This window comes from Trachypithecus francoisi, unplaced genomic scaffold (assembly GCF_009764315.1).
Source record: "Trachypithecus francoisi isolate TF-2019V2 unplaced genomic scaffold, Tfra_2.0 Lachesis_group5, whole genome shotgun sequence".
Classification (NCBI taxonomy): domain Eukaryota; kingdom Metazoa; phylum Chordata; class Mammalia; order Primates; family Cercopithecidae; genus Trachypithecus; species Trachypithecus francoisi.
In genome coordinates, this window is record NW_022681470.1 from 126484232 (window position 1) to 126506451 (window position 22220).

The window sequence follows — 22220 nt, forward strand, 5'->3', positions numbered from 1 at the left end:
GTATTTGGACCACGTATTTAGTCAAGGTATTTCACACCACACAAACACACACACACACACACACACACAACCTTTTGCAAAAATTACAAAGGCTGGTGACTGCAGGATGGACATTAAGCAGCCCTAAGTAGTGACTACCTGCCTGGGCTGTCCTCTCTGTGGTCTCTTACCTCTGGTGGTTTCATTTTTGTAGGTTCCCTGACTGGACTGTCTTTGCGTCCATCCTTCAAGCCTTTTTCTGAGGATCTGAGTGGGCAGTAGCAGTGCTGAGAGGTGGCTTGGAGGCCCAATAGGTGTTCTTGGGGACTAAATGCATGCCATGTAAATGAAGGCAGTGGGCTTACTGCACACAGTTGTGAGATAAACCTGCTGTCACTGAACCTTCTTTAAAGTCCTGGAGCTTCCATTGCTGTTGTGGCAGAATAGTTCATATTTATCAGATTTAGATCTTGGTAGATTTCTGAATTTATATTTATATCTTGGTGGGTTTCTAAATATAAAAATCAGCATGTGTCCGCATATTCCCCTTCCTCTTTTTATTAGAGCAGTCATATTATTCAATGGACATTCTCTGATGGAGAAGCCTTTTGTACACTTAGAATTACAAACTTATACAGATGATACCTTACCAACAATTTAATTCTATACCCACTTTTTAAAGTTTAGATAATAGAACCAAAAGAAGGGAGTGCCTTGTCCAAAGTCTTAGAACTAATAGCAAAGCGTGGATAAAAAAAACAGTTCTTGTCACTCCCAGCTCCAGGTTCAGCTCTCTGACCACACAACAAATGAGACATCATAGACTTTTCTCCTCTTGAAAGGTATTAGGTGGAATACACCTCCATGGAATAGAGAAAATGGGCTTGAGCAACATGCATACCAGGGTTTAAAATCTAGGTCTGCCATTCTACTCTTTGGACAAATTTAGGTGAGCTGTTTATTCTCCATAAACTTCCTTTTCCTCACCTGTAGAACAGGGACCATGATACCTACTTCATAGTCTTGTGTGAACATTCATGCATAAGAAGCCCCCGTGGTAAGTTCCTGGATCTTTATCCTCTTTTGTCATTAAGTTAAACATTATCTTCCAGAAATCAAGAGGCTAATAAGGAGTTAATAAATGTTTTAAAACTTAGACCACGGAATATCTACACAATGCCCAGTTTGGATGCTGTGGTATTCTGACTGTTTTCATGTTGATTTTCATGCCACAGCGAGCCTCCTCAGGCATGAAAACAACCAAAGATTATTTGCTTCTCTCTTCTTTGTTTTCTGGCCCTCTTATGTTTTCATCACAGACTCCATCACTTCCAAAAACGGTGTGTGAGGATTTACTAATGAATTTCAGCTCCGTCCTGCTGGACCACCATTCAAGGACGTCCTTGCAAACCTGCCCCTCTCAAGAAGGGCTCATCCACATGCACCTGATTCACAAACAACCTTAGTTCCCCAGTTTGGTTCTTCATTTTCTTAAGGCTTCTTCTGAGGCTTTTTGTCTTGCACCATTACTCCATCCAGATCTTGCCCTCCTGTGAACTCCTCTTGAACTTAGAGTTTAGCATTTAATTGTTCTCTAGTCATTTAACTTCTGCTGAATTTTCTCCCTCCCCAGATTAGGTTGTGAGTACTTTAAGAGCCAAAACCCAAGCTTTCTGGCTTTATTATTATCCCTGTGGAACTTAGCAGTGTGTCAGGTGCTTGGAGAGATCTTTGATTAATAAGTGAATAGTAAGGAACTGGAACACACTAGCTCTACCAGATGGAAATTAGCAGTACCCAGTCCCAGCTTTCTCCAGATCTCCATCTCTCTCGGTTAAATATCTCCTCCTCAGCTAACACCCACTGATCCCTCCTGGATTCCACTGAGAGGTGAATGGTGTTCACAAGCCCCTTGAACTGCTTCCTGGCTCACCTTTATTACACTGACTTGCTCCCAACCTACTATCAGGTGTGTTCTGCCCTCTTTGTTATAAAAGACTGAGGACTTAGGCCTCCCCTCTTCTGAGTGCTGTGGCAAGTTTAAAACTGTATAGAGCTCTCTTCAGATTGCAAAGGATTAGGAATCGTAACGAAGGCTTAGGAACTTGGGTCTTTTTCTGCTGCCATTCCATCAACATGAGCACTTAATTCTTAAAGAAAATGCTATTCATTGAATCACTTTTTATTTTTTAAGATAGCCAGAAACTATTAATATAGAATGCCTTTCTGACGTCATTGCTCTGGGATCATAAAACCTACATGTCAAAGCTATCCTTTGAAGTTATTTAGCCATAATTATTTTATAAGCTTTTTATTGACAAATAAAAATTATTTATAAATCAATTTGTAAATAATTGTAATTATAAGTTTACACATAATTTAATTTTTTGTAGATAATTCTAAACAAATTATTTACAAATTTGTTTTTGTTTTGCATTGAGTAACTGCTGTGAGCTGAGAATAGAGCTAGGCACCATGGGAAATGGAGGGGTCTATTTGTGCTCAGAAGACTTTGTAGTCTAGAATCCAGCCATGGCCCCAAGTCTGACGCTAAGGAAGGAAGGATGATCTGGACTGGGAACAGAATTGACCTGCCTCAGGGTTCCAGACTGAAGCATCAATGTGATTTTTCAGAGGTGTTTTAAATCACAGGCCCTCTTTTGGAGGTAAGAACAGGTTCATTAGCCACTATCCCATTATTCCAGGCTGCACAAACTACATAGTAAAGAATATGGTATGAGGCTTCAGGATGTCTGACAGAATCATTCTGGAAGTCAGGGGAAGCAAACGCTCTTCAAAGGGCCCAGAACAAATAGCCCTTTAGGTCAGTTCTTAAATCACTAACAGATCAGTCACCAGAGGAGGAAGTCTGCTTCACAGCCGAACAGTGAACAATGCTGTACTGAAACCCTAAGTTCCCACAGTCTCTGGGGAGTAATTAGAACTTGTTCAGTAATCAACTAATTTGTACTTCTGAGAATGATTCTAAATACAAAATGATAAAAGTTGGGTAAAGGGTAAAGTATAGACCACTGCTTCATAATGGAATTGCATAATTCAAGTGGGGAATCATAAATTTGGACATGCTAGAAGGGTGGCTTTTTTTTTTTTAAGAAAAAAGTGATTTAAAGGCAATGCTAATAAAATAAAATTAACCCATGACGAAAAATATATGCTGAAGCATTTGATCTCACTGCGACCTGAGAACAGTAAAATATCCAAGCTGGAGTCTAGTCTACTAGACTAGTCTAGTTTTCTCACTAGGCCTATAAATTAATTTTGAGACTCCGAAGTAATTGTTTGACCTCTTTTGTCTGCAGAGTCAGTACAGATTTGAGATGCTTTTTGTTTTAGTTGTTGTCAAAATATTGTAGATATCCATATCCTGGTTGCTGTATTTTTATTATAAAGAGCAGGAAACTGGCCAGGCACGTTGGCTCACGCCTATAATCCCAACACTTCGGGAGGCCAAGGCAGATGGATCACAAGGTCAGGGGTTTGAGACCAGCCTGGCCAATGTGATGAAACCCCATCTCTACTAAAAATACAAAAAAAATTAGCCGAGCATGGTGGTGGGCGCCTGTAGTCCCAGCTACTCGGGAGGCTAAGGCAGGAGAATTGCTTGAACCCAGGAGGCAGAGGTTGCAGTGAGCCGAGATTGCGCCACTGCACTCCAGCCTGGGAGACAAAGCAAAACTCTGTCTCAAAAAAAAAATAAAAACAAGAACAGGAAACTTATTTCCATCAAAAGAGATGGAGGGCTAGGATACGTGAATAAACAATAGCTTAAGGTTAATTTCAAATACAGCTTGTTATCCTGCACTAGAAAAATGAGACAATTCTATATTTAATTATATATAGCAACTCTAACATTTGTGATGAGAGGGAAAGATTCTTCTGGATTGTTTTTTATTGTTTCTTTCTTTCTTTCTTTTTAATTGAGACAGTCTCACTGTGGCCCAATCTTGGCTCACTGCAAACCTCCACCTCACAGGTTCAAGCAATTCTCCTGCCTCAGCCTCCTGAGTAGCTGGGATTATAGGTGCCTGCCACCATACCCAGCTAAGTTTTTTCATATTATTAATAGAAAAGGGGTTTCACCATGTTGGCTAGGCTGGTCTCAAACTCCCAACCTCAGATGATTCACCTTTGTCGGCCTCCTCATTACAGGCATGAGCCACCGTGCCTAGCCTGATTTTCATTGTTTCAACAGGACAAATACAAGAAAGACTTGAATAGCATCTCGTCAGATTATACTTTTCCTGTGATATCAGTTTTGAACTTACAGTTTCTAGCTTCAAGAGTCTCTGATTCACTGATTCTAACATGACATACTAGGAAATTCTATCAAAGCAGGGTTCCTGGAACAGGCCCCATTGACCATGGAGCAAAGATGTTCTCAAGAAGAAACCCACATATGGTGATAGGGTATATGACTAAACTGCCTGATTTGAGATACACAGCTTTCGTGACTACCAAATCTGGCATTTGTGTTTCTCAGTAGCAGATGTCGAGAATGAGTTATTACTTAATGAGCAGCAAAATCTCATTGGACTCCACTACAGTAGCACAGTAGCTCACTCTAATAAGACAAAACGCTTTTTAAAAGTTCAGATGGGGAGGGCGGAGCAAGATGGCCGAATAGGAACAGCTCCAGTCTCCAACTCCCAGCGCGAGCGACACAGAAGACCGGTGATTTCTGCATTTTCAACTGAGGTACTGGGGTCATCTCGCTAGGGAGTGCCGGACAATCGGTGCTGGTCAGCTGCTGCAGCCTGACCAGCGTGAGCTGAAGCAGGGCGAGGCATCGCCTCACCTGGAAGCGCAAGGGGGAAGGAAATCCCTTTTCCTAGCCAGGGGAACTGAGACACACAACACCTGGAAAATCGGGTAACTCCCACCCCAATACTGCGCTTTAAGGAAACAGGCACACCAGGAGAATATATCCCACGCCTGGCCGGGAGGGTCCCACGCCCACGGAGCCTCCCTCACAGCTAACACAGCCGTCTGCGGCAATCTATCCGCAAGGCAGCAGCGAGGCTGGGGGAGGGGCGCCCGCCATTGCTGAGGCTTAAGTAGGTAAACAAAGCCGCTGGGAAGCTCGAACTGGGTGGAGCTCACAGCAGCTCAAGGAAGCCTGCCTGTCTCTGTAGACTCTACCGCTGCGGACAGCGCACAGCTGCAGTCCATTAGGGGAAAGAGCGGGGCCGCTGCAGACCCGAACGACTCTGTCTGACAGCTTTGGGGAGAGCCGTGGATCTCCTAACGCGGAGGTTGAGATCTGAGAACGGACAGACTGCCTGCTCAGGTGGGTCCCTGACCCCCGAGTAGCCTAGCTGGGAGACATCCCCCACTAGGGGCAGTCTGATACCCCACACCTCACAGGGTGGCGTCACCCCTGAGAGGAAACTTCCAAAGAAAGAATCAGACAGGTACACTCGCTGTTCAGCAATATTCTATCTTCGGCAACCTCTGCTGCTGATACCCAGGCAAACAGGGTCTGGAGTGGACCTCAAGCAATCTCTAACAGACCAACAGACAGTCCTTCTGACTGTCAGACGGAAAACTATCAAACAGGAAGGACACCTATACCAAAACCCCATCCGTACGTCACCATCATCAAAGTCCAGAGACAGATAAAACCACAAAGATGGGGAAGAAGCAGGGCAGAAAAGCTGGAAATTCAAAAAATAAGAGCGCATCTCCCCCTGCAAAGGAGCGCAGCCCATCGCCAGCAACGGATCAAAGCTGGTCAGAGAATGACTTTGACGAGATGAGAGAAGAAGGCTTCAGTCCATCAAACCTCTCAGAGCTAAAGGAGGAATTACGTACCCAGCGCAAAGAAACTAAAAATCTTGAAAAAAAAGTGGAAGAATTGACAGCTAGACTAATAATGCAGAGAAGATCATAAACGAAATGACAGAGATGAAAACCATGACACGAGAAATACGTGACAAATGCACAAGCTTCGGTAACCGACTCGATCAACTGGAGGAAAGAGTATCAGCGATTGAGGATCAAATGAATGAAATGAAGCGAGAAGAGAAACCAAAAGAAAAAAGAAGAAAAAGAAATGAACAAAGCCTGCAAGAAGTATGGGATTATGTAAAAAGACCAAATCTACGTCTGATTGGGGTGCCTGAAAGTGAGGGGGAAAATGGAACCAAATTGGAAAACACTCTTCAGGATATCATCCAGGAGAACTTCCCCAACCTAGTAGGGCAGGCCAACATTCAAATTCAGGAAATACAGAGAACGCCACAAAGATACTCCTCCAGAAGAGCAACTCCAAGACACATAATTGCCAGATTCACCAAAGTTGAAATGAAGGAAAAAATCTTAAGGGCAGCCAGAGAGAAAGGTCGGGTTACCCACAAAGGGAAGCCCATCAGAATAACAGCAGACCTCTCGGCAGAAACTCTACAAGCCAGAAGAGAGTGGGGGCCAATATTCAACGTTCTTAAAGAAAAGAATTTTCAACCCAGAATTTCATATCCAGCCAAACTAAGCTTCATCAGTGAAGGAGAAATAAAATCCTTTACAGATAAGCAAATGCTTAGAGATTTTGTCACCACCAGGCCTGCCTTACAAGAGACCCTGAAGGAAGCCCTAAACATGGAAAGGAACAACCGGTACCAGCCATTGCAAAAACATGCCAAAATGTAAAGACCATCGAGGCTAGGAAGAAACTGCATCAACTAACGAGCAAAATAACCAGTTAATATCATAATGACAGGATCAAGTTCACACATAACAATATTAACCTTAAATGTCAATGGACTAAATGCTCCAATTAAAAGACACAGACTGGCAAACTGGATAAAGAGTCAAGACCCATCAGTCTGCTGTATTCAGGAGACCCATCTCACATGCAGAGACATACATAGGCTCAAAATAAAGGGATGGAGGAAGATCTACCAAGCAAATGGAGAACAAAAAAAAGCAGGGGTTGCAATCCTAGTCTCTGATAAAACAGACTTTAAACCATCAAAGATCAAAAGAGACAAAGAAGGCCATTACATATGGTAAAGGGATCAATTCAACAGGAAGAGCTAACTCTCCTAAATATATATGCACCCAATACAGGAGCACCCAGATTCATAAAGCAAGTCCTTAGAGACCTACAAAGAGACTTAGACTCCCATACAATAATAATGGGAGACTTCAACACTCCACTGTCAACATTAGACAGATCAACGAGACAGAAAGTTAACAAGGATATCCAGGAATTGAACTCATCTCTGCACCAAGCGGACCTAATAGACATCTATAGAACTCTCCACCCCAAATCAACAGAATATACATTCTTCTCAGCACCACATCGCACTTATTCCAAAATTGACCACATAATTGGAAGTAAAGCACTCCTCAGCAAATGTACAAGAACTGAAATTATAACAAACTGTCTCTCAGACCACAGTGCAATCAAACTAGAACTCAGGACTAAGAAACTCAATCAAAACCGCTCAACTGGCCGGGCGCGGTGGCTCAAGCCTGTAATCCCAGCACTTTGGGAGGCCGAGACGGGCGGATCACGAGGTCAGGAGATCGAGACCATCCTGGCTAACACGGTGAAACCCCGTCTCTACTAAAAAATACAAAAAACTAGCCGGGCGAGGTGGCGGGCGCCTGTAGTCCCAGCTACTCGGGAGGCTGAGGCAGGAGAATGGCGTAAACCCAGGAGGCGGAGCTTGCAGTGAGCTGAGATCCGGCCACTGCACTCCAGCCTGGGCGACAGAGCGAGACTCCGTCTCAAAAAAAAAAAAAAAAAAAAAAAAAAACCGCTCAACTACATGGAAACTGAACAACCTGCTCCTGAATGACTACTGGGTACATAACGAAATGAAAGCAGAAATAAAGATGTTCTTTGAAACCAATGAGAACAAAGATACAACATACCAGAATCTCTGGGACACATTTAAAGCAGTGTGTAGAGGGAAATTTATAGCACTAAATGCCCACAAGAGAAAGCAGGAGAGATCTAAAATTGACACTCTAACATCACAATTAAAAGAACTAGAGAGGCAAGAGCAAACACATTCAAAAGCTAGCAGAAGGCAAGAAATAACTAAGATCAGAGCAGAACTGAAGGAGATACAGACACAAAAAACCCTCCAAAAAATCAATGAATCCAGGAGTTGGTTTTTTGAAAAGATCAACAAAATTGACAGACCGCTAGCTAGACTAATAAAGAAGAAAAGAGAGAAGAATCAAATAGACGCAATAAAAAATGATAAAGGGGATATCACCACCGACCCCACAGAAATACAAACAACCATCAGAGAATACTATAAATGCCTCTACGCAAATCAACTAGAAAATCTAGAAGAAATGGATAATTTCCTGGACACTTACACTCTCCCAAGACTAAACCAGGAAGAAGTTGAATCCCTGAATAGACCAATAGCAGGCTCTGAAATTGAGGCAACAATTAATAGCCTACCCACCAAAAAAAGTCCAGGACCAGATGGATTCACAGCTGAATTCTACCAGAGGTACAAGGAGGAGCTGGTACCATTCCTTCTGAAACTATTTCAATCAATAGAAAAAGAGGGAATCCTCCCTAACTCTTTTTATGAGGCCAACATCATCCTGATACCAAAGCCTGGCAGAGACACAACAAAAAAAGAGAATTTTAGACCAATATCCCTGATGAACATCGATGCAAAAATCCTCAATAAAATACTGGCAAACCGGATTCAGCAGCACATCAAAAAGCTTATCCACCATGATCAAGTGGGCTTCATCCCTGGGATGCAAGGCTGGTTCAACATTCGCAAATCAATAAACGTAATCCAGCATATAAACAGAACCAAAGACAAGAACCACATGATTATCTCAATAGATGCAGAAAAGGCTTTTGACAAAATTCAACAGCCCTTTATGCTAAAAACGCTCAATAATTTGGTATTGATGGAACGTACCTCAAAATAATAAGAGCTATTTATGACAAACCCACAGCTAATATCATACTGAATGGGCAAAAACTGGAAAAATTCCCTTTGAAAACTGGCACAAGACAGGGATGCCCTCTCTCACCACTCCTATTCAACATAGTGTTGGAAGTTCTGGCTAGGGCAATCAGGCAAGAGAAAGAAATCAAGGGTATCCAGTTAGGAAAAGAAGAAGTCAAATTGTCCCTGTTTGCAGATGACATGATTGTATATTTAGAAAACCCCATCGTCTCAGCCCAAAATCTCCTTAAGCTGATAAGCAACTTCAGCAAAGTCTCAGGATACAAAATTAATGTGCAAAAATCACAAGCATTCTTATACACCAGTAACAGACAAGCAGAGAGCCAAATCAGGAATGAACTTCCATTCACAATTGCTTCAAAGAGAATAAAATACCTAGGAATCCAGCTTACAAGGGATGTAAAGGACCTCTTCAAGGAGAACTACAAACCACTGCTCAGTGAAATCAAAGAGGACACAAACAAATGGAAGAACATACCATGCTCATGGATAGGAAGAATCAATATCGTGAAAATGGCCATACTGCCCAAGGTGATTTACAGATTCAATGCCATCCCCATCAAGCTACCAATGACTTTCTTCACAGAATTGGAAAAAACTGCTTTAAAGTTCATATGGAACCAAAAAAGAGCCCGCATTGCCAAGACAATCCTAAGTCAAAAGGACAAAGCTGGAGGCGTCACGCTACCTGACTTCAAACTATACTACAAGGCTACAGTAACCAAAACAGCATGGTACTGGTACCACAACAGAGATATAGACCAATGGAACAGAACAGAGTCCTCAGAAATAATACCACACATCTACAGCCATCTGATCTTTGACAAACCTGAGAGAAACAAGAAATGGGGAAAGGATTCCCTATTTAATAAATGGTGCTGGGAAAATTGGCTAGCCATAAGTAGAAAGCTGAAACTGGATCCTTTCCTTACCCCTTATACGAAAATTAATTCAAGATGGATTAGAGACTTAAATGTTAGACCTAATACCATAAAAATCCTAGAAGAAAATCTAGGTAGTACCATTCAGGACATAGGCATGGGCAAGGACTTCATGTCTAAAACACCAAAAGCAACGGCAGCAAAAGCAAAAATTGACACATGGGATCTAATTAAACTAAAGAGCTTTTGCACAGCTAAAGAAACTACCATCAGAGTGAACAGGCAACCTACAGAATGGGAAAAAATTTTTGCAACCTACTCATCTGACAAAGGGCTAATATCCAGAATCTACAAAGAACTCAAACAAATATACAAGAAAAAAACAAACAACCCCATCAAAAAGTGGGGAAAGGATATGAACAGACATTTCTCAAAAGAAGACATCCATACAGCCAACAGACACATGAAAAAATGCTCATCATCACTCGCCATCAGAGAAATGCAAATCAAAACTACAATGAGATACCATCTCACACCAGTTAGAATGGCAATCATTAAGAAGTCAGGAAACAACAGGTGTTGGAGAGGATGTGGAGAAATAGGAACACTTTTACACTGTTGGTGGGATTGTAAACTAGTTCAACCATTATGGAAAACAGTATGGCGATTCCTCAAGGATCTAGAACTAGATGTACCATATGACCCAGCCATCCCACTACTGGGTATATACCCAAAGGATTATAAATTACTCTACTACAAAGACACATGCACACGTATGTTTATTGCGGCACTATTCACAATAGCAAAGACTTGGAATCAACCCAAATGTCCATCTGTGACAGACTGGATTAAGAAAATGTGGCACATATACACCATGGAATACTATGCAGCCATAAAAAAGGATGAGTTTGCATCCTTTGTAGGGACATGGATGCAGCTGGAAACCATCATTCTTAGCAAACTATCACAAGAAGAGAAACCAAACACCGCATGTTCTCACTCATAGGTGGGAACTGAACAATGAGATCACTTGGACTCGGGAAGGAGAACATCACACACTGGGGCCTATCATGGGGAGGGGGGAGGAGGGAGGGATTGCATTGGGGAGTTATACATGATATAAACGTCATGCACATGTACCCTAGAACTTAAAGTATAATAAAAAAAAAAAAAAAAAAGACAAAACAACTGTAAAATAGTTTGTGTGAGTTTAGTTCCGAGTCTACTTCTGACCTAGTTGGATAGTATTATTTCCCTAACCTAGAGATTTCAGGTTACTGTGACATCCACCAAAAGATCCAAATCATATTTAGTAGAAGTTCATATGACAAAATGAGAAAAACACTAAATTTGGTTAAATGTTTTGAGTTTTACTTTTGTGTTAGTCCGTTTTCACGCTGCCAATGCAGACATACCTGAGACTGGGTAATTTATAAAGAAAAAGAGGTTTAATGGACTCACAGTTGCATCAGCTGGGGAGGCCTCTCAATCATGGTAGAAGGCAAAAGGCACATTTTATATGGCAGCAGACAAGACAGAATGAGAGTCAAGCCAAAGGGAAACCCCTTATAAAATCATCAGATCTCATGAGACTTAACCGCAAGAACAGTATGGGGGAAACCACCCCCTTGATTCAATTATCTCCCACTGGGTCCCTCCCACAACACATGGGAATTATGGGAGCTACAATTCCAAGATGAGATTTGGGTGGGAACACAGCCAAATCATATCAATTTTTCATCACTGTAAGTCATTAAAAATACAGATTAAAACACTTAGTCACATATAGTTTTTAGTTAAATCAGCTGTAGAAAGCTTATTGCTGGGATTACATCACTGTAAGTCATTAAAAATACAGATTAAAACACTTAGTCACATATAGTTTTTAGATTCCAGTAATAAAGAATAATGAATCTTAATCCTGTTCTATATGGGAGTCTCTGTAGGCTGCTATAACACAGTACCATAAACTGAGTGCTTACTAACAATAGAAATTTATTTCTCACAGTCCTGGAGGCTGGGAAGTCCAAGGTTAAGGAGTCATCCCATTTGGTATCTGGTGAGAGTCCATTCTCTGGTTCATAGACAGTGGTCTTCTCACTGTAGTCTTACATGATAGAAGGGAGGAGGGAACATTCTAGGGTCTCTTTTATAAGACACTAATCCTGTTCCGTGAGGGTCTCACCCTTATGACCTAATCATCTCCCAAAAGCCCATCTGCTAATATCATCACCTTGGAGGTTAGGATTTCAAGTATGAATTTTGGGAGGTCACAGACATTCAGTCCATAGCAGGAAGTAATTGGGATCTTCAGGTTTCTAGGCTAATCCAGATGCCTTCCTATTTATCATTCTTTTTTTGAGTTGACTTTCTGATTATAGCAAGGCCAGGTCAGCACACAGTATTCTCAATATATGGTCAGGATGGTTTCTTCTGACTTTATTCAATATCTTTATTTATATAATAAAGAACTTTGCTTGTTCTTATTTCTGCTATGCCCTGTTAGAATTGGAATTTTATCTTCCAAATCTTTAGAACCTTTTACTAAATATGGAATGATATTCTGGCTTTTTTTTTTTTTCCTCTTCCAGTCAAGAACTATCTTTTCTTTGTAGAATTTAGGAATGGCAAAAGGAACTAATTCATTTTTTGTAGTGTTTTCTAAATCCAGAATACACAAATGGGTAGGCACATGGCTGATAGAAATATCAATATACAATAGCTTATAGCTTCTTTCTCTTTTAATACAAAATATAAAGGGCATTTTCATCACCATCAAAAATTTCCTGAATTCACCCATAATCAATTTCTACAATCTCTTTTGCCATTTAGGCCAAAGTGAGGTTTTATCTTTATCATTGACAGACAACTTCATTGTGTCTATATCAATGATAAAGATGGCTGAATTTCAGCTTTATACTTTAGTGAGTGGAATATACTGGATTTTTTACTACAATACAGACTAAGATACTTGGGAGCAGAGAATGGAGGTGGTTGAGGACAAGTCTAGGCTGAGTCCTATGTTTTTGACTTGGGCAAATGAGTCAAACTTCAGCTGCGTTTGGAAGTAGGGATGTCCACTGGATGTACTGTCAGAACTCAGAGAGCAATCTGGGCTATAAACATTGATTTGGCAATAGTTGAAGAGGAAAATTATTTGAGAAGCTATAAATGTTAGGAGGAGCTTTCTTATGTAAAGTTTGTTCCATAAGATAAAGTTGAAAGGTTTGGGAGGATGAATCTAGGAGGAAGACACACAGGACCAGTATGACAATGAGGGGACATGAGAGAATTGTTTATTAGAGGCACTAACTATAAAAGTCTAATGAATGTTGGAGGCTCATTCATGGATCATACTTAAAACCCCAAATTTATCATTGCTATCTCTAATTATTCGGGTTAAAAATTTCAAAAGCCTGTTAGTCTAGAAACTATAATTCCTTTTAGCTTTTTATTTTGAAATCATGTTAAACTTACACAAAAGTTGCAAAAATAGTAGAGAATTCTTGTGTGCTTTTTACTCAGCTCCCACTAACGTTAACATATTATACAATCATAGGTACAGTTTATTAATGCTGGTATAATACTATTAACTAAATTACAGGCTTTAGTCAGGTTTTACCAGTCTTTCCATCATTGTTCATTTTCTGTTCCACATGCAGTCCAGAATCCACCTTATATTTAGTTGTCAGATCTCCTTAGTCTCCTCCAACTTGTGACAATTCCTCAGTCTTGCCTTGTCTTTCATGACTGTTACACTTTTGATGAATACTAATCAATTATTTTGCATACAGAGAATACAATTGTGTGATCAAATAATGGGATTTATTCTTACTCTATTTCTGAATGGAACTTTGAGTTTTCTAAAGACTGTATTTTGTGTTTGTCAAAACCCTGGTGACTGGTCAAAATCCATTTCAGCACAGCACAATTATTGTGACTTCTTTGTGTTGCTTGGAAATTCCTCCTTCCTTCACTACAAGGAAATGATATATTCTCTGCTCTACTTACTATAGTAATCGCTCCATCTTTAATAATGATAAGTGAAATAGAGAGTGAAAAGTAAAAATTTTCAAAATGTATAGTTCCCTAAATTAATAAATTTTTGTCTTATAAGTCATTTTAAATAAAACATGATTATACATAAAATATATAATATTTTATAAATATAAAAAATAAAAAAATTACCATATGACCCAGCAGTTTTACTCCTAGGCATATACTCAAAAGTACTGAAAGCAGAGACTCAAACAGATACTTGTACACCAGTATTTATAGCAGCATTATTCACAACAGTCAAAAGGTAGAAACAAGTGTCCATCAACAGATGTGGAGAAACAAAATGCAGTATATATACACAATGGAATATTAGCCATAAAAAACGCAATTCTGATACATGCCACAACATGGATGAACCCTGAAAACATCATGGTAAATGAAATAAGCCAGCGCAAAAGGACAAATATTGTCTGAGTCCACTTATTTGAGGTAGCCAGAATAGACAAATTCACAGAGATAGGAAGCAGAATAGACGTTACTGGGGCTGAAGAAGGGGGGAAATGGGAAATTATTGGTTAAGGGATACATGGTATCTGTTTGTAATCATAAAAATGTTCTGGAAATGGATAGTGGTGATATTTACACAACCTTGTAAATGTGCTTACCGTCACTGAATCGTACATGTAGAAAGTGGTTAAGAGGGTAAATTTTATATATACTTTACCACAATTTTAAAAAACCCTTATACAACCATAGCTCTCCTGTCACCCACTTACTGGATCATTTAAATCCAATATATAGGGTTTTTTAATTCTACAGATTAAATTTTTTCTGAAAAACCTATTTTTCTAAATAGTATTATCATACTAAAGCTAACCTTATCAAACTTGTATTTCACCTAATAGAAATTTGAAAAAGTCTCATCTTAAATTTATTTGAATAATTTAATTTCTGATACTTGTATTTGATTAGTTATGAAAGTCAGTAATAGAAACATAAGCTTATTCTCACTAGAGGTATATTTTATCCTGTTGGCTTGGATTTTGTGATAAATGTTCACATAAAGTTTAGCCTCTGAATAAATCTACCTGTAGCATGTACCACCCACATTCATCAATGCTCCTGATTGTATGCCTCAGATTCTCTAGAGGTAGGAAGCACTACAGATACATGCTTACTGTAGGGAATCTAGGAATTAGGGACTTGTATCTCTATGAGCCCCTAGACTCATGGCACCATTTGTTAGCTTGTTCTGTTTCATGACTGACAGCTCCACCAGAATAACATGGAATGGGAAAAAAGCGATTCTCAGACGAAAGGAATACTGAGAAAAACAAAAACAGATGTCTAGCATACCAGATCATTTTATTAGTTAATTCCACTAATGTTTGTTGAGCACCTCTTATGTGTTTGGCACTATTCTAAGGGTAAGGGATACATCAGCTAACAAAACAGACAAACACGCCTGCTGTCATTTAGTTTACCTTGGAACTGGTCTGTTCAGCTGTAAAGGCACGTTGAAACTTGGGCAGCTGGCAGGTATAACATAAAGTGCTTAGACTTCCATGGCTAACCTGTCTCCCACTTCTTGAAGTCATTGCATTCAAGGAGGATAGCAAGCTAGTATTCATGTCAGAGTAACTTCCTTATACAGAGGTCTGCTATAGTTTCCATAAGTTCAAACCAGTGGATGGTATTGCTGTGGTTTTTGGGGCCCCTAGCATCTAGACTGAGATAAACTGGTACTGTTTTAGCCTGTGTAGACAACATGTTCACAATAGCCAGTCAAGTTGCTGCAGGATTTCGGTCTCAGACCAAAATGGGATGAAAAATCAGGAGCCTTGATGGAATTTTGCATTTCGGGGCTAAAGCCGAGGTTTATTAGACACGCAGGAATGCAGAGGTTTTCCAGATACATACCAGATTCAAGCTTAAGGCAGAAATACTAATTCCATTTTATAGACCAAGCCCCTGGAAAGGGTGGTGTTCCCGCCAGTCTTGGTTAGATGACTTGGGACATGGGCAGGGCACAGTCTGTTAAGAGAAAAATGTTTTCAGATGGGAAATGACCATAGGATGCTGGTAGATGGATGCTATCGGCAAATAAAAATAATTGTTAGTATTTGTTAGGCAGACCTACATTTTTTCATTTAATCCTCACAACAAAAACGAACAAAGGGGGAAAAACCCTCTTTGAGATCAGAAGTCTACTTGCAAGTATTAAAAAATCATATAGAACTTGCTCAAACAAAAAAGGAAATTTTTTAATACTGGCAATACAGGCCGGGCGCGGTGGCTCAAGCCTGTAATCCCAGCACTTTGGGAGGCCGAGATGGGCGGATCACGAGGTCAGGAGATCGAGACCATCCTGGCTAACACAGTGAAACCCCGTCTCTACTAAAAAATACAAAAAACTAGCCGGGCGAGATGGCGGGCGCCTGTAGTCCCAGCTACTCGGGAGGCTGAGGCAGGAGAATGGCGTAAACCCGGGAGGCGGAGCTTGCAGTGAGCTGAGATCTGGCCACTGCACTCCAGCCTGGGTGACAGAGCCAGACTGTGTCTCAAAAAAAAAAAAAAAAATACTGGCAATACAGTGATTATTAAGACAGACCGTCCCCACCCCCCTCCTCTGTTCTGATCTCACTGCCTGTGCAAAGGGATAATGTTTTTGCCTTTTGGAAATATTAGGAAATACAGTTACATATTTCAACTCTGGAAGCCACATTCGGTTCTAGGCATCACACTTTTAAAGGGCCATTGACAAATTGCAGCATGTTCAGAGGAAAATGATCCAGATGGTGAGGAAATATGAAACCGAATTATATGAGAAACTGTTGGAGGAGGTGGGGAGGTTTAGCCTAAAGAAGAGAAGATTAACCAGAAAGTATTACAGAGACCACAGTTTTCAGATTCTAGAGGAGACACCACAGAGGTTAGGGATTCATCATACTCTGCCCATTGGAGCCTCCCAGAACAAAGGCCTTTGTCGGGAAGATACAGGAAGAGCATGGAAAAGAAATTGATAACAAAGCCATGCCAGAATGACTGGGCCTCACTGGAGACAGGTTCTAAGGTGGGTACTAAGCCCCACATTTCTGGAGTTATTCTAACGAAGGATATCAGTCAGCACCTGCTCATTTCATTCTTCCTCCATGAGTCTTCCCAGATCTCCCATGGCCAATAATCTCTCTTCCTGGTTCTCCCTTTTACTTTTTACCTCTCTGAAGTGCTTTCATGGATTCCTTTGTATTCAATTCAATTTATATATGTCTATCTCTCACTAGTCATTCTCAAACCTATTGTAATCCTTTTTATATCATGTCCTTTCCTATCCTGAATTGAAAGTCATAATTAATGGAACCTATCTATATATAATTCCAGAAGTGCAATAAAATACTCTAATTTTAATAAAAAGGAAAAATGAAAGGAATTTGTAGTCAAATTACATGTTTTGCAATATGTACATACCCAGGCATGACCAACCAGGAGGCATAATCAAGTGCATAGATTCTGAATATAGAATTACCATGAGTAGGACAGCTACAATTCAGACCGATCCAGGTTCATTGTATTGATAACTCAAAACCTGTGAGCAGCTTTGCTGCCCATGATGTAATTTTTTAAAATGGTGAACAACTTTTGTAAAGTTCCAAACAAACCAAGTATAGTCTTCCCTCAGTTTCCATGGAGGTTCTATTTAGGACAATTCAGTATAAAACCTGTAAAAAAAAAAAAAAAAATTTGTCTTTCTATGTAAAACAGAATTAGGTTTTAGGTTCAAATAGCGCTAAACAGATTTTTCACTATGTAGATGTCCAATGGGACATTGAAAGTCAAGAGGGATGTAAGACAATCCCAAGTACTACAGAATGTCTATATCCCTGGAACCTGTCCAATAAGTGCAAATAGCACCCCTTAGTCACCATAACAAACAGAAATCCCCTTATAAATTCACCTTATCTACTGCTCCATGAAGAATCAGACTATACAGTGAACTCTAGGAGGATGGGATCCAGTTTCATTCCTCTTTTAATTTTCTTTTTACATTGATACAAGAGATACTCAATGTTTATTCAAGTGAAGAATGCAGTAAAGAGGATGCTTAACTGCTTCTCAAGTATTTCAAACTCAGTTTTTCCAAATTGAACTAAGATACCATCTTTCTGATCCCTGTCCCCACTCCTAATCTGTCTTACCTCCTTAATTTTGAAACCTAAATGATGTAACAGTATACAAATCCAGCAACTATGGATTCTTCTCTCTCACTGCCTATGACCAGTAGGTCATAGACCATTTTGTTTCTGGCTTAGAAACATGTCCTGACTCTGGCCTCCTCCATTACCTTACTTCTGCCTCCCTTTTCATGTTCACCTGGCTGTTATAACTGCCTTGTGTCTCTGCTTCCAGGCACCCCACCTTCAAATACACACTGCACTCTTAACATTCCATGGACGTGTCAAGCCCTCTAAATTTTGGTACATGCATTTCCTTATTTCTAGAGTAACCGTTGCCTTTTTCGTCTGAAAGACTTATCCTCATGCATCAAGACCTGGCTTCAATGTCTTTTCCTCTGTGAGGTCTTCCAAGATCGGAATTACTCTGTGTATCTCTCTCTTCGTATTCTTGTTGTGGCATTGCTTGAGTTAAACTGTATTTGTTCACATCTCTGTGGTCACTGCTAGATGGAGTGATCCTGCCAACATGGTGAAACCGCATCTCCACTAAAAATAAAAAAGTTAGCCAGGCATGGTGGCACACACCTGTAATCCCAGCTACTCACAAGGCTGAGGCAGGAGAATTGCTTGAATGCGGGAGGCGGAGGTTGCAGTGAGTCGAGATCATTCCACTGCACTCCAGCCTGGGCAACAGAGCAAGACTGTGTCTCAAAAAAAAAAGTGGGGGGAAGTGGGCAGGGTGGCTCACTCCTGTAATCCTAGCACTTTGGGAGGCCAAGGCTGGCGGATCACGAGGTCAGGAGATTGAGACCATCCTGGCTAATGTGGTGAAACCCTGTGTCTACTAAAAATACAAAAAAAAAATTAACCGGATGTGGTGGCGGGCACCTGTAGTCCCAGCTAGTCGGGAGGCTGAGGCAGGAGAATGACGTGAACCCAGGAGGCAGAGCTTTCAGTGAGCCAAGATTGCGCCACTTCACTCCAGCCTGGGCAACAGAGCAAGACTCTGTCTCAAAAAAAAAAAAAGTTAATTACCCAGGGCCAGGCACTGTGGCTCACACCTGTAATCCCAGCATTTTAGAAGACCAAGGCAGGCAGATCACCTGAGGTCAGGAGTTCGAGACCATCCTGGCCAACATGGCAAAACTTTGTCTCTGCTAAAAATACAAAAATTAGCCAGACATGGTGGCAGGCACCTGTAATCCCAGCTGCTGGGGAGGCTGAGTCATAAGAATTGCTTGAAGCCAGGAGGCAGAGGTTGCAGTGAGCCAAGATCGTGCCACTGCACTCCATCTTGGGGGACAGAGCGACATGCTATCTCAAAAAAAAAAAAAGGAAGTTAATTACCCAGGCTTTGGAGTCAGTGCTGGAGTTTGGGTACTACATAATTTAGTAGTCCTCTGGTCCTGGGCAAAGTCCTTAATCTTTCAAAGCCCCGGGTTTCTTATCTGTAAAATGAGGATAATTGTGGCCACCTCATAAAGATATTGGGAATTGAATACAATGCTTACAAGATGTTTAAAACAAAGTTTGAAATATCCATTATCACTGGCTTTGTATCTATCCAGCACCTCATAGTAAGCATAATAGAGAAGATAATTAACTAGCTGACTTTGAATGAAAGGACTGCTGATATCAAATTCTGAGGTTTTGTGATTGAATCAAAAAAATGGATGTTATATTTATAAATTATAGCTAATTTTGTCATAAATAAATTTATGGAAAATAATCTTAAAACAAAAGTGCTATATTTTCCCTTCTTACTTTTTTGGTCCATTAAAAGGCATTCAGGTTGGGCATAGTGGCTCATTCCTATAATCCCAACACTTTGGGAGGCCGAGGCAGGAGGATTGTTTGAGGCCAAGAGTTCAAGACCACCCTGGGCAACATAGTAAGACCCCCATCTCTACAAAATATTTTAAAATTTTAAAAAATTAGCCAGGCATGACACACACTGTAGTCCCAGCTACTCAGGAGGTGGAGGCAGGAGGCTCACTTGACCCCAGGAGGTCAGAGCTGCAGTGAGTCATTATGGTGCCACTGTACTCCAGCCTGGGCAATAAAGCAAGACCCTGTCTCAAAAAAAAAAAAAAAAAAGGAGCGAGGGCATTCATTCTAGAACAATAATATAAACACACTTGAACTTTTAAAGTCCACAACCACTGTGGAAAATTATGTGCCCGCAAACCCCTGTGTTTTGGACTTTGACTTGTGTCTTCTAAAACATGAAGTATGAGGAATGTCACCCTTCTCATTAATCTGGGATGGTGAAGGACAGTGAGCAGCTCTGGTATTGTTGCGCTAAGCTCAGTAACTGCCCTGCAGTTCATTCACTTTCAGTTGAAAATAAATATGTTTATTCAGCCAATGGACCACTTGTTTCCTTGCTTTAAAAAGTTTTAAGTGCTGTTTGCAATATAAAACTGAATCCTAAATTTTAAAACTTCCATAGTTAATACTCTACTAAATGTTTAAAGCCTGACATTTAATCTCCGTGAACTGGAACGCTCTGATTTCACTGTTTTCAGCTAGTAAATGTCACTCTAAACATTGTTGCTTTCACTCACACTTAAGCGCTTTCATCTGCAGTGGGTGCTGTGTGTCAGAGAATTCTTTGTTTGCCGCTTTAGTAAGGGGAAAAAAGACTAAGCTGGGCCTTGAAAGAGAGTGAAAAACACTTCGTGGAAGGCAAAGATGACCCTGTTTTTATATGGTGTTTGTGAACACACAATCTTGAGTTCTACCAGATACTCTTAAAAAGCAATTACAGAGTCCTGCTGAGCTCATATGTGCTTGCCAGCCAAACAGTGGAAGTGGGGAAGGAGCAGTAGATAACTATCGTTGCTTTAATTCACTTTTGCCTGCAGGAGGAATCTTGTCATCTACTGGCTCCCCAAACTATTTTCAAATGGAATATTTTATTTCTGAGTTTCTGAAGGCTACTGGCACACAGGCCAGCTCTCACTTTTCATCATTTTGACATGAAATGGAAAATCCGTTTGTGGCTATTTTCATAGCATGTGATTTACTCTTGTTCTTTCATCTGTCTCCCCTTTATATTTTTTGTTTGGACATATTTTTCTCTTCAGTCTTTTGCTGTCCTGGCGTTTTTATGTTCATCCTCTTTCCCCTGCCTTCCCCCAATCCCCAACCCGCTCAGCCTCCTTCCCCTGGTCCTCAGTCCCTTGCCCCGCCCCTCTTGTGCTCATCCAACTTCAGGCGAGGCTGCCTGCCTTTCTCCTTCCCGATCTGGGGCTGCTTACACTACTTCTCCCCACCTTGCAGGTTCCCCCTCAGGTACCTACAGGGCTTAATCGATATTGGCCCATGAGATAGCTGACAACAAGCAGTCATTACTGAACTCATCCTTCATCACTGTTGTAGAAAAATAGATTATCAGCAACATTCTTAGGCATACCTGTGTCTTTCAGGTACTTTGTGCCTGCAACAACCAGTGTTTCCAGTTTCCTGGCAGCCATCTTGAAGCATGAATTTACTCCTGGAAATAGTACATCGTATTAGAAGTACCAAAGTGGAAGTTTAGAAAATCATGCCTTTCTGTCAGACACAGATTCAGGTCTCTACTCTATAGCTTATTAGCTATGTGGCCTTGGACAAATTCATTCATTCATTTAATTGAATGCCTATATTTATGCCTTGTATTTGGCTTTTAGGAAGCCAGTTGATAGCCCTCTGTCTTCTCCACTTACATTCATAACCAGTTGAGAAATAAGACATAGAAATGGCTGGGTTTGGTGGCTCACACCTGTAATCCCAGCACTTTGGGAGGCCAAGGTTGGTGGATCACTTGAGGTGTCTTGAGTTCGAGACCAGCCAGGCCAACATGGTGAAACCCCATCTCTACTAAAAATACAAAAATTAGCCAGACATGGTGGTGCACACCTGAAATCCCAGCTACTCGGGAGGCTGAGACACGAGAATTGCTTGAGCCTGGGAGGCAGAGGTTGAGCGGAGATGGCACCACTGCATTCCAGCCTGGGCTACAGAGTGAGACTCTGTCTTTAAAATTAAAAATTAAAAAAAAGAAGGCATAGAAATCAAATTATTCACTTTATCAACAATAAAAGCCATGTTGGAAGATGCTGCTTATATATGCAGCCACCCTAGGTTTACTAATACTTCTCTCCTAAATTAGACAGCAGGCCTGCCTCTGTTTTTCCCTATCCAGCACACCAGTCCTTCTAAACTCA

At 40.7% G+C, this 22220-nt stretch overlaps 1 protein-coding gene and 1 long non-coding RNA gene across 3 annotated transcripts in view; one reads left to right on the forward strand and one right to left on the reverse strand.

The window, feature by feature from the left end:
* ALG14 (ALG14 UDP-N-acetylglucosaminyltransferase subunit) overlaps window positions 1-22220 on the forward strand; it is a 256165-nt gene that overhangs the window by 215660 nt on the left and 18285 nt on the right. The gene's annotated exons all lie outside the window — the stretch shown is intronic.
* LOC117076259 lies at window positions 751-17452 on the reverse strand. Its single transcript, XR_004434297.1, has 3 exons — window positions 17361-17452; window positions 15755-15868; window positions 751-839 (listed from the first exon to the last, which is right to left on the reverse strand). It is a non-coding gene; the product is annotated as an uncharacterized LOC117076259 (long non-coding RNA).